The sequence below is a fragment of the Pyrgilauda ruficollis genome, unplaced genomic scaffold (assembly GCF_017590135.1).
Source record: "Pyrgilauda ruficollis isolate IOZ18807 unplaced genomic scaffold, ASM1759013v1 scaffold60, whole genome shotgun sequence".
NCBI lineage: Eukaryota > Metazoa > Chordata > Aves > Passeriformes > Passeridae > Pyrgilauda > Pyrgilauda ruficollis.
The window spans coordinates 1421134-1434184 of NW_024527711.1; the positions used below are offsets into that span (position 1 = coordinate 1421134).

At 42.6% G+C, this 13051-nt stretch overlaps 1 protein-coding gene across 1 annotated transcript in view; it reads left to right on the plus strand.

The window, feature by feature from the left end:
• ME3 (malic enzyme 3) overlaps positions 1 to 13051 on the plus strand; it is a 117023-nt gene that overhangs the window by 68288 nt on the left and 35684 nt on the right. The window lies entirely within an intron of this gene.

Consider the following 13051-nt stretch of genomic DNA (forward strand, 5'->3'; position numbering starts at 1 on the left):
TCCATTGCCCTCTTTCACTCACAAGTTCTGTAAAGGTGGTGACGGGACCTAGATGTATGCACATTGTCAAGGCCAAAGGTTGTGACTGAAAATAAGAGTCCCAAGGTGACAAGACTTGTTTCATATAAAGAATATATCTGTTGCAGTCTATGGTGATCAAAGGTGATTTAGACTTAAGGGAGATTTCTTGCAGCATGGTACAGCTTCAGATCCTATGTCTGCACATGTGCAGCTTTGCTCCTGTAATCCATCCCTGGCATCCCTTCACTCCTCCCTCCCATCCCCCCTGTGCCTCTACAGATGTCCATGCTGCTGTGTAATGATGGTTCAAGGGTAAATCTGTGCAGATCCAAGTCCTTTTTGGGCCAGGCTGGCAGTAATCCAAATAGCCAGTTCACTGCCACCTGGACAGGAGCTGTGCTGCTGTGCTGAAGCAGAAGCAAGCTGCTCAAGGCGTGGGGAGGGCAGGTTTGCTTATGTTCAGCAGCAGTGATAACAAAACTGACTTCAAGCAAAGGACAGGCTATCCTAGGGTATCCACGGAATACGTGCCTTGATGTGTTTGCTTTTCAAAGCCCAGGAACCCCTTATACGCATCAGAAGTTTGTTAGAAGGAAAGAATGAAATATAACAGAGCAGGGCTTGCAACTTTGAGACAATAAATGAAGGAAAGAAGGAGGAATCTTGGTTCTTTGATCCTGCCAAAAGACAGAGTCACCATTTCATTAGGAAATGCTTCTACCACCCCTATAAGCTTTCAGGATGTGGTTGAGAGTCCTTTTTGCTTTAGAGTAAGGATACAAAGCCTCTACCAAAAAAAAAGCACATAGTAGTATTTAGATTTTTTTGCTCTTTTTTTTAAATGTAAAATGCACTTAATGAGTACTATGGGGGTGCTTATGGAGCACAGGGCTGAACATGTTCAATGCTATTTAAAAGGTATGTTTTAAGCCTGAGGATCTCTTTTAATTGTGACAGTATCTTTAAAAGTATCTCTACTATCTTCACAAGAAGATAATAAAGAGGAAGTTTAGGCCATGGAATCAGGGTTTTATTTCTTCTGTGATGATATGGGGTAGTTTATTACAGTGGCATAAGACCACAGTGTCTCAAGACACTAGTTAATTTATAAACATAGTGGTATTTGAAAGTATACAGTTGTCAACTGCTCCTCAAAAGCTTTTGGCATCCCCTGAGAGCAGGGCTGGAAAAGGTGGTTGTATCACCATTGGAGAATGGTTATGGGGAAAAAAACTTGCCTAAATTCACTTTTCTTCCTACAAATGTAAATCTCCTTGAGAACTGCTTGCAGAACAATGCAAAACATGTTGGGATTAAGCTGAACCTGGAGAAAGCTAACAGGATGCAGATGGTGTGAAAATTAAGTCTGACAGAATAATGATCTGTGTCTCTGAAGAAAAATGAGTAAATGAAACATCAGTCAATCTACAGAATTGTCTTGTCAGCAGGTCTGGCTCTGATCAGTGACTTTTTTTTATGGAGTTGTGCTGTCTGAGCAGCTGACGGGAAAGAGAGAAAGTTAGCTGCCATTTCTGGACACTTTAAGACCAAATCAAATGGAATTAGAACATAAGTGGTAATCCCATAGACTTGTCCCTAACCACAGAATTGTCTCATTCCCTCTTCTATAAAACATTGGACACCAGAAGTGAGTGGGAAGACTGGGCTTTGGATTATTGTCCTGAAAGTTTGTTTTCAAACCCCTTTAGACAATCTCTACTTCTTGTAAAAACACCAGTCATCATAACTTCTCCTGTTGCCACCAGCCTGATTCAGCCTTCTTCCAGAGGCAGCTGAAGTCAGTGCATGAGAAGAGGAATGCGTTTAACAGTGTGTTTAGATAACATTGCCACAGCCACCCAAACACTGGTCTTGTGACTGACTGAAGGGGAGGGAAACTTTCCACTTTCTCTCTGTGGAAAGTCTCACAGAGACCATGTGTAGCCAGGAAGCCCTGAAGAGGCTGTCAGGACACATAAGTGGGAGATGGTCATTGGTGAGGGACCAGAGTATTGAATGAGGGGGTGAAGACCATAGTTAGCATAGGTGAGGAGAAAGGAGTTCATACAGAGGGAGCCCAGCATGCTAAAAATGGCTCAGCCTGTGTGCAACTTCTGAGAGCTGGCAAAGTAATTCAAAGGTTCCCACTGCTCTCTCTCTCCCCATTTTCTTCAGGCAAGTCTTTTCAGCGTGCTGTACCCCTATCCTTGTTCCTTCTCTGTTCCCACTTCACTGAAGTGTTTTTCAAAATGTGGAGACAAGCACAGATTGGCGGGCATACAGAGAGAAGAGCTGGTGTATTGGTCCTGATCTGAGGTTCCATGCAGGCTGGGGAATGGGATGGACACTGTTGGTGTTGTGAGGCTGTAACACAGTTTCTATATTGCAAAGGGAGTGGAAAAGGACTTAGCTCCATCTTTTCATTAGAAAAACAGTCAGTGCTCCTTGTTCCATATCTCCAGTCTTCTCTCTCTCTCTCTCTCTCTCTCTCTCTTTTCCTCACATTTCCTAAGAAAATATGTATGCACTGGCTCTAACAACCATGAAAAACTTTTATGGGCATGAGGGAAAATGTCAGGCCCACAGAAGTTAACAGCAAATCTCGTGTTAATTTATGAAGGTGAGGCTTTCCGCTCCTGTCAGAAGTGATTTAGATTTAAGTCTGTTGAAATTCCCTGATATACCAGGAGAAGCTCGAAGGAAGAGGTGGAGTTGTCCAAAAGAAAGAGGTTGACCTAGTGAAGGAAGTACAAGAGAATGTGTTCTCCTTTGATCTGGCATAAATCTATGCTGCTGCCACAAGAAACAACCCCACCTCAAACAAAAAATGCCAAAGACAGGGAGGAGGGAGAAGAATTATTTAGAATAATGAATACCAGGATGTAAATTAGAGGGGAAATGATGCTGACTGTCATGAAAATCTTGCACAGCAGTATCCACTGGACTGTGGAACAAGCATGAATTGTGCTCAGAAAGCCAACCGTGTCCTGGGCTGTATCCAAAGCAGAGTGGCCAGCAGGGCAAGAGAGGTGATTCTCCCTTCTATCTGCTCTGGTGAGACCCACCTGGGTGCTATATCCAGCTCTGGGGCCCCCAACACAAGGACATGGATCTGTTGTAGAGAGTTCAGAGATGAACACAGAGACACTCAGATGGCTGGTGATCCTCTCCTGTGAAGACAGGCTGAGAGAGCTGGGGTTGTTCAGCCTGGAGAAGGGAAGGTTCCAGGGATACCTTACAGCACCTGCAGTACCAGGAGAGCTGGAGAGGGGCTTGCATGAGGGCATGTAGTAATAGGATAAGGAGCAGTGGTTTTAAACTGAAATAGGGTAGGTTTAGGTCAGATACAATAAGTTTTTGACTGTGAGGCTCTGGCACAGGTTGCCAAGAGAAGCTGTGGATACCCCATCCCTGGAAATGTTCAAGGCCAGATTGAATGGGGCTCTGAGCAACCTGATGCAGGAGAAGGTGTCCCTGCCCATGGCAAGAGGTTTGCCATGATAGATGGTTTGCTGTGGTTAGATTATCTTTAAGGTCCTCTTCAGACCAAACAGTTCCATGAGCCTAAGATTCTATGACCTGATTATGGAAGAATTAATATAAAAGCTGATTCTACTTTCTGTATTTGCTGCAATTTGTGGCAAAAGTTAGATTTTTTTTTTTAATTAGATGGGTTCACTAAAAGTATACCAAATCATATTTCATTTATCTGGTAGCTAATTTCTCTATTATTGTCAAAATAATATTTTGTCAAAATAATGCTTTTCTTTGTCAGACTTTGTTCTAGTTCTGTGTTCATTCTTGGGGCTCCCTGCAGTGCACTTTGAAAGGGAAGGTGTGGGTCCTGGAAGAATTTGCACAGCACAGGAAGGAAATATAATCAGGGTAGGACTTAATTTAACTTCCCAGGGGTTTTTGGTCCCACCTTAACCTCTGCACTATAAAGTAAAACAGAATACATTGTGTGCTCAGCAGTGAAACAGATAAGGGCTCCTTGGTCAAAATCAACTGAACAACAGCACTGATTGACCATCTCAGCATGTTTCTCTTTGTAATCCTATAATCTTCCAGTTACTGAGATACTTCCAGGGTCCAGCACACAGTCAGGTGTGCAGAGGAAAATCAGGGCTGAGTCAAATTTTCCTACACTTGAAATTGTTTTTGAACAAAGAATATCAAGCCCCTTGAGCATGATGAGCTTAACACAGCAAAGGTTACTGAATTTGGGAAATACCCGCTCTTGCTGGTTGGTGGAACCCCTGGATGGTGGAAACTTACCTCTCACCTCAGTGCCTGGTCCTTACCCAACTGCATCTGTAAATTTGTTTGTGGGTGACAGAAGGCAGCCTGGTCTTTCCCTCTCCCTCCTTTACATTAGCAAGAAGGGAGATCTGGGGTAAGCCAGAGTCAGACCCCATACTGCAGACCTGCTTGGCTCTTACCCAGTCTTTGGCTCCAGCAGCCTGATCCTCACACAGACAGACCTTCTCAGAGGCCCTCCTAAACAGTATTGAAACACCACTGCTGGAAAGGACACTGGGATATTTGGGGTTGTCAAGTTTTAAAATACAAGGAGGATTTAATCTCCAAATTATGCTATGACTTGGCAGTTCTCTGGTTCAGCCAGGGAATCCAGTTCTGAGAATACAGTAGGGAAAAGCAGCTCATGACAAGCCAAGAGCAACATGGGTCTGCTTGCCTCTTGCCTTAATCCTAGAATGTGGATAGCAGAGATCCACTGGGGACCTGATTCCAACCCTCTTGCCTTTTCACATTGTTGCATAATGACCAATAACAGCAAGTACTGAGCTGGTCTTTCTCCATCAACTTCCCCCTGGAGACAAAAAAAAGGATATTTATTCTTTAGGCTGATGTCTGACTAGCAGAACCAATAAATCCAGGATTCCTCCTGGTTTCTGTCCACTGCCCCCTAACATTTCATATCTGTGAAAACTTTTGTTCCTTTCCACATCCCCTTCATCCTTTTTTCATATCCACCTGTGCTTCACCACAGCCACCCACAGCAGCTGGTGCTCCCTCCCTTCCCTCACATCTTCCTTAGGGAGCAGTGAGCACAGCTTTCAGTGCTCTGCTTGCTGTCCCCTCTGATTTCCTATCTGTGCCTTTTTGATCCTGCCCCATAACCATTCTGTTTTTTCATTTGGTTTCCTCTACAGTCACCTTTTTTTCTCCTTTTCTCTGCCTTCTGCTTATTCCTGCAGCCCAGGAAAGCTCTAAGGCTTTGTTAGCAAGGGCTGAGTAGGTACTAGAGTATGTACTAGGTGGGAAGCAGTACATATTGTGTGCAGCTGCAAACTGTGTTTTTGAGCAGCTGTCAGGATAATTGTCATTGTAAGGCCTATGTTCCCCTCCCCAGAGTGGTGAGGACATGAACCCCTTTATCTTTTCTCTTTATCTCAACAGTAATTTTCATAAAAGGGTATGGGAACAAACATCTTTGAGACCTTTGCCTTTCTGATAAATTTGTTGAAATGAGCTAGCAGGTAAGAGAAGACACAGTATACTTGCCCTTTTCCTGGAAAAAAAGAAACCAACCCTGCTAAAATTAGTAGTGGGTGTTAATAATTTGGCAGATAGGAGATGGATCCAAAAGCTTTGCTTTAGGCTGTGGTCTGGACCTTCCTGCTGTGGCAGGGGGTGGACTATATCAAAGCATGGGGACAGCTACAGCTTGCACTCATATGTGCTCACTTCAGTCTCTCTGCTCCTGATTTTTGGCAGTTTTCTACAGCTTAGCAGCTTTCAATCCCTTGGGATCATGGAGATTTCCCAGTGTGGGTTTAGCGGGGTTGTGTGGATAGTGAATCTTTCATTATTGTACCTTGGAGCCTGCATCTTCTGGCTTCCACACTGAATTTTGGATTTCCTACCTAAAATATATGGTGATAAGGACATTTATAGTAGTAATGTAATTATTCATGTTGCAGATCATTTGAAATAAAATCTTGTACTGAATTTAAATTACAGATATATTGCCTTGTAGTCTCGGTATAGATTTCTCTAATAGTTGATTGTGCTTGGTTTCTATTATTTTTTCATTATTACCTCAGGGTACTGGTCAACAGTCTACAATTTACAAAGAAAATTACCTAAAACAATGAAAATTTCTTGGCCTTAATAAAAAAATCTGAAAATAAAATAGCTGATGAATCATCAGAGATTTTGTCTGATCTGATGATTAATTGTACTGTATTTAGACAAATCAGTGCATGCTAGCACAAAGTTTCTCTCCAAAGTCTGTAGCCCACAGGCATTTGTAATCTCAAGCTCCCTAAAACAGCCAAGCAATTTCAAAGTTTATTTTGTTGTTCTGAAGCCTTTTGTCCTGTTCTGGCAGAGACCAGAACCAAAAAAAGTCAACAGCGGGGGTGCAGCTGATGGAAATGCTAATTGCTCATATTGCTCAACCTGTCAATTTTGTATATGAGTTTTGAAAGTGAAAATAAACCAAATGTAGGCCCTTACTATAACCATATTTTATTTCATCTCTAGCAGAGACTGGAATTAAATCCAGAGTGGCTCCTCCAGCCTGTTCCTCTGGCACAGCAATGAGAGTTTTCTGTGGTTAGTATGCAACAAAAGCCAAGTCCATCAGCTGATCCCTCCCTTGCCTGTGTCCCTTGGACAGCCAAAATCCCTACCAGTCAGCTGGGCTTGGGGCATAACTCAGCCAGACTGCAAAGAGCACAGGGCAGCATGCAGCGGCAGTCAGCATCCCTCCACCGTGACAAGCCAACTTGGTTTTTCATTTCCTCAGTGTGAAAATAATTTTGACATGTGGATTCCAGTGTTACTCTGAGACAGTCTTGCTTCAGGTTTTCTGACAGCATCATGCCTTTGTGTAAGGAATGGCTGTGATCCCTGCAGAAGGTCAGCTTGTGCCATGCCTGTCAGAGCCGTTTTCTGTCCAACCTTGTAACTCACTGTAGGTTTCTGGCTGCTGTCTCACAACTTTCTCATGACTGTCCAATGGCAGCCTGGTGCAGGCTGGGATGCTGGCAAAGATCTGACTCATCTCTTTTGTTTGTTGCTTTTTTAAGCAATTATTTCCCATGGACTTCCTATGTCTTCTAAGGGAAGTCCAGGCCAAATTAAGTTAAAACACTCAAGGACTTTCATGTGAGTGGAATTTCATCACCTTCAGGTTGTAAGTGGAGACACTTAACCTTTATTAGTATTCCAATAATGAGCCATTCCTATACAGATAAAAACACTTGCTCATGATGCCTGCTTGTCTGATGTAAGTATTGGGAATATGTGCATTTTCTTAACGTTAACTTACATAGTAGTTTTTATCATCTCATCACTTGTGGAACAAGTTCCCCTCATAGCACCCAGACTAGAAGGTCATAAGTGCAAAGAAAATCAAACAAAGCTTGAGTTCTGTTACCTTTAGTCTTGCAGTTCCCTGAACTGGTATGGCAGCATACACACAGGGAGCCCGACTCCTTGGAAGGACCCTTCCTTGGCTGGCTGAGAAGTATCTGGAGAATTAGGGACTTTAGCTACCATTTTAATCTACTTCCCTCCATCAGTTCATCTTCTCCGGAATAAGTAATTATATAAGGCAAAGCCTGGTAGCCCACTAAAGAAGAGACCTCTTTTCTGAATAAACAAGGCTGATGGACTGATCTCTGTGCAGAAAGCATGTGTAACTTGCAGCCAACGTTTTTTGTGTTCTTCCTGCTGTATACCAAACCCTGAGAAAGCCTGACCATTGCAGTGTAAGTAAATATTGGATAACACTGTGCAAATACTGAGTATCTTATTCTTCAGAGAGAAGTCCTTTGGAGAAGTGAGCGAGGAGAAGAAGGATGAAGCTGCAATAGTTGAATGGGGGAGGTTGTGTTTTTCAACTACTGACAACTTGGGAGCTTTTGACATCCTTATGGTGGTTTCTCTTTTCCTCCACAGATCATAAATATGCAATCAACTTCAGTCTCAGTTGGTAAGGGAAGTTCAGGTGAATCAAAGAGTGATGTCCTTTTGCTTCATGCTAGTACATGTATCAGTGATCAGTGGCATCATTTGTTCTGCTCTTTTGTGGCTTTTGACTAGTGTGATGTGAATACTGATGGGTATAATTGCTGAGTAACATATATGTTATTCATATATGGTAAGTGTAAAGTGGCCATTAATTTTATAGATGTAAACAGGTAACTGAAGTCATAGGAATGCTGCCCAAACCTACAGCGCAGAACAAGACTGGAAGAACAGCACAGCAATGGCCAAAGAGATTTTACATGGAGCTTGATGAAGCAAAGGCATTGATTGCATTTGATTGCAGTGGATTTCTGTTGTATTTCAAGTCAGAAGCAGCAGTGGGGCAAGACTACACCAGGAGGGTTGCAAACATAGCCACAGGAGCATTGGTAATTGCCAAGGAAAAGCCATTAGGAGAGGGAAAGAGACTTCTGGGTAGGAGGGAAGTGGGGAGAGATTTAGAGCTGTGAGGATGGATTGCATAATGTTTTTCACTCCCCTCTGTGCTTTGGGCAATGAACATTCTCTGTAAACAAACAATAGTGCTTTAGAGATAGCACTGCTGGCTCCATTTTTGTTTCTAATGGGAAATAGCTCACAAGTCAGCATTGCTAACCAGGATTGTCAGAAAGGGGAACACTAGTTAGCCTTTTTAAAAAAGTAACTTTTTATTGAATGAAAAGATGAATGGATATTTCTTTTTTTTTAATATCTTAGACCTGTTAAAACTAATTCCTTCCCAAATGTCTAAAAGAACCATAGAACCATGGAATGGTTTGGGTTAAAAGGTGTCTTAATGATTATCTAGTTTCAACCTTCCTGCCATGGGCAGGGACACCTTCCACTAGGTCACATTGCTCAAAGCCTCATCCAGCCTGGCCTTGAGCACTTCTAGGGATGGCAAGTCCCCAAACTCTCTGGGCAGCATGTTGCAGTGCCTCTCTATCCTCACAGTAAACAATTTCTTTCTAATATCTAATCTAAACCTGCCCTCTTCCAGTTTGAAAGAGGTATTATCTCTTGTCCTCTCACTACATGTCCTTGTAAAAAATGTAAATGTTATTCCAAAAAGCCATCACCAGTATCTAGTACCACCTCCTCTAAGTATCAAATGTGCCATGTTTTCTTTGTCTCTGAACTTTTTCTGTAATGAGCCTTGTAATTAAGGGATTTTTGTCATTGTGGAACATCAGAATGCCTTCAGGATGACCAAGATCTAACCAGTACTGGGGCTCAGAGCAGGATTCTTCTTATGGCTCACAGGGCACACTGTGTAGCTTTATAAGTCCTGGAGTACTGCCATGAACTCAGTCAGGATGAAACCAGAAAAGAAAAGATAATGGCCCTGGCTTAGGGGTGAGAAAAGGTCATGTGGGTGAATATACTCAAGGCCTTTGATGGATTCTGCAGTGACCTGCAGTTTTTTAGGTCCTGCAGTCTAGTACAGGCAGTTTGACTGGACTTGCTGACATCCAGACAGAAATACTGCCTCAGTGACAAATTAAGAAGCTGTAACTCTCCTTGAAGTTTCCTGGATTCTTATAGATGTGCTCAGTGGCACAATAAAATCTAGTCTGACTCCCACCTTAACCAAAGGCAGCTGTAGTGAAACCTGTGACATTAATGGACTGAATATGAGACTGTAGCTCTGAAACCCTAATGAATGCAGGCTGAAGCACTCTCCGTTTTTAATTACCCCCTCCCCCAAAGCTAACAGCTCTCTGAAGGTTACTATTTAACCAGAAATAATGGTACAGCATCTACATTCTGGATTGAAATTGCTGAGGTAGTTAATTTTTACTAAGCTCTATTTCTTGTAATTTTGTCCCCATGCATGACTAAGCCCATGTAGAATGGCAGGTTCCTGGGCACAGGTGAGTTTTCTGGTCTGGAAAAACATTGTATCTCTGCCCCACACAATGCCTGTATTACGTGACTTAATCTTTACATTTTAATTGAATCCTTGTTATTGAGTGCCAAGCAGGTTAAAGGAAAACTGTTTCATTTCTTTTTGTTTCTATGAAGCAATTTATCAACTGTAATCCCGAGTGAGTTAGAGCAGACATGATGATAAAGGCAGAATAAAGGTGATAAAGGTTGCTGAGATTTCATTTCTCCTTCAGAAGGCTTAGGCTGCATCTTTTCCACAGAAAAAATCAAGTTAATTTATTTTGTTGCCACTTGGATGTTTCTTACTTACTACTGGTCCACATAGGCCATTCTGTTCCTTTTATTATTCAGAGCTCTACCTTGCTGTTCTCAAAGGCACAAATAAGATTTTACTCCTGTTACCTCTCCTATAATCATGGAAACATACAATGGTTTGGTTTGGAAATGATGAGAGATCATGTAGCCCACCCCCTTGCCATGGGCAGGGCCATGTTCCACTAGGTCATTTCTCCTTCATTTTCTCATTCTCTGCAGGCTTAGGCTGCATCTTTTCCACAGAAAAATCAAGTTAATTTATTTTGTTGCCACTTGGATGTTTCTTACTTACTACTGGTCCACATAGGCCATTCTGTTCCTTTTATTATTCAGAGCTCTACCTTGCTGTTCTCAAAGGCACAAATAAGATTTTACTCCTGTTACCTCTCCTATAATCATGGAAACATACAATGGTTTGGTTTGGAAATGATGAGAGATCATGTAGCCCACCCCCTTGCCATGGGCAGGGCCATGTTCCACTAGACCATCTTGCTTGAGGCTATCCAACCTGGCCTTGAATACCTCCAGGGAAGGTGCATCCACAGTTTCTCCAGGCAACCTGTTCAAGTGCCTCACCACCCCCATAGTAAAGTGTTTGTGTGTCCTTGGGACAAACCTGGCTGTTACTCTTCCCTGTTCACTCATCAGCAAAGCTTTTGCTGAGTGTGGTTTGTGGAGCTTGTCTGTTCCTCCTGCCTGTCTTGTAGAAGGGATTTTTGGACAGATAAACCCTGTGCCAGTTTGGAGCGTGTTTATTTAACTAATTGGCCAGCTCATCTCTGTGGGTAAGGTGTTGTTAGGAGGGAGAGCACAACTCTCCTGGGGATCATACAAAATGAGGACATATCTGTGACCCCTGACTCTAAAGTCTGATGTGTCTGTTTCCCTTTGCATCTCAAAAATAGCATGAATTTGCTCAACTGCCTGTCAGAATTGGTCATTGCATATTCCATCTGCAAAGGGATTTCCAGCTCACTACTACCAGAATGCCCTTCTCAATGCTTGAACACCCAATGGGAGGCCACAAAGCCTCAACCAGATTCAGGGACTTGCTTCAGCTGGTTGCCTAAAGGCATTGGAAATTTAGGTGTTTTATTGAACTTGGGCCTTTGGCTCTCAGATTCAGCATTAGTGAAATACGAGGCTTGCTTAGATACATGCCCACTTCCTGATGTGGTTGTGTCACTGAGAGAGGTCACTTTCCCCACTTTTCCCCATGCATCACCATTTCTGCTCCTCCTGATGGTTTCCCTTGTAAAAATGGTAGTGCCATTAGGGTGTTAGTCTAAAATAAGCCATCTGATTTTGCCTGAAGTAAAGTAAGGAGCAATTAGCATCAAATACATAGTATTAAGGAAGCAAACACAAATTCTGGAGGGCTGTCTCTCCATGCTTGGTTTTCAGTCACCAACCAGGCTATCTAAGCTAAGCCAGTCAGATGACAGCTGTGAGAGTCCTGTTCCCAAGGAGCATAGTGAGAATAGTCATCAGATTTTGGAAGACCCAAGCTGAACTCTCTCTGCTGGCAAATCCCAAGCAGGGATTGAGGACCAGCCCGCTGCCCTCCCAATTCAAGGGACAGAACCAAGGGGCATTGGGTAGCTGCCCTCTGCACTTTCATATGAACCAACTCTCAGTTCCATTGAGCTGCACGACCAGCAGTGGGTACAGTTGGGTTCAGCTTCTGCTGTGAACTCAGGATGTTTTTCAAAGGTTAAATAGATGCTGGATTCCCTTCAGTACTGAAGAGATGCAAATGTATGAGGCACACAGCTAGACATTTAATAGGTGTCTTCATTATGTATGGAAAATGTTACCTTGAAACAATAGCATTCTTCCTAAAAGCATATCACAACCTGAAATATATGCAGTGATGTTACTAATTTGCACTTTTAATTCCCAGTTAATAACTGCTTTCTAAACACAGATGGCAGCAGTACAGTACTCCCTTTTTATGAAGATTGACATCTGTGAATACTGCCTTTGAGACAAGCCATGTGTATGTGATTAGTTCATTGGTTATTGGCACAGTGTTAAAGAATTACACCGAATAAATGAAATGTTATTTTCCTTTTTTGCCTTTCTGATCTGTCTGTGTGATTGTGACTTGATCAGTGTTGAAGTCAGCACTTTTATTTTTCTTCTTTTCGAAGTAAAGGGCATTTTCATTAGGAATCCCACAGTTGACTGTGGGAAGAGATCTCTCCCCTAGAAGAGTCATGTGAAATAAGCCCTTGCCAGAGTGAGTAGCCCAATTATGTTTGATTATCCATCACTCATATGGCCTTACAATGGAAGTTGTTTTCAAGCTTCTTCTCCCCAATGTTTCACATTAGAAGCCCAAACCATGACCGGATCTGAACTTTCTGGGGCTGAGCAATAGTTGAGAGATGTAAGCAACAAAAATTCATCTCTCCATTTTTCCAACTGTTACTAATTGCTGGCACAACTCCTGCTTTTGTGAGCAGATAACAAGGCAAGGAGAATGGCTGCATCCTTCTGCCAAGGGGAGTCCTCGAGTTAGAGCCCTTGATTTGCACTGATTAGACAACACTGTGAGCAATGTAAGCAATTTTGCCTGACGTAGGTATAGAGGACAGGTTGCTTCTTTTGGGGTTCGTGCAGCCTAAAAGGAACTTCAGCAAAATCCCAGAGCATCAGAGCAGAGATCAGTCAATGTAAATAATATTGTCCCGGCTATTGAAGGAATCCCTGCTACAGATACTCTTTTTGATAACAACAGCAGAGAGGCAAAAAAATAAGCCACAAATCTAAAACATGTTTCAAAAACAATCTCTTCCAGATCCTAATTCTATTTAAA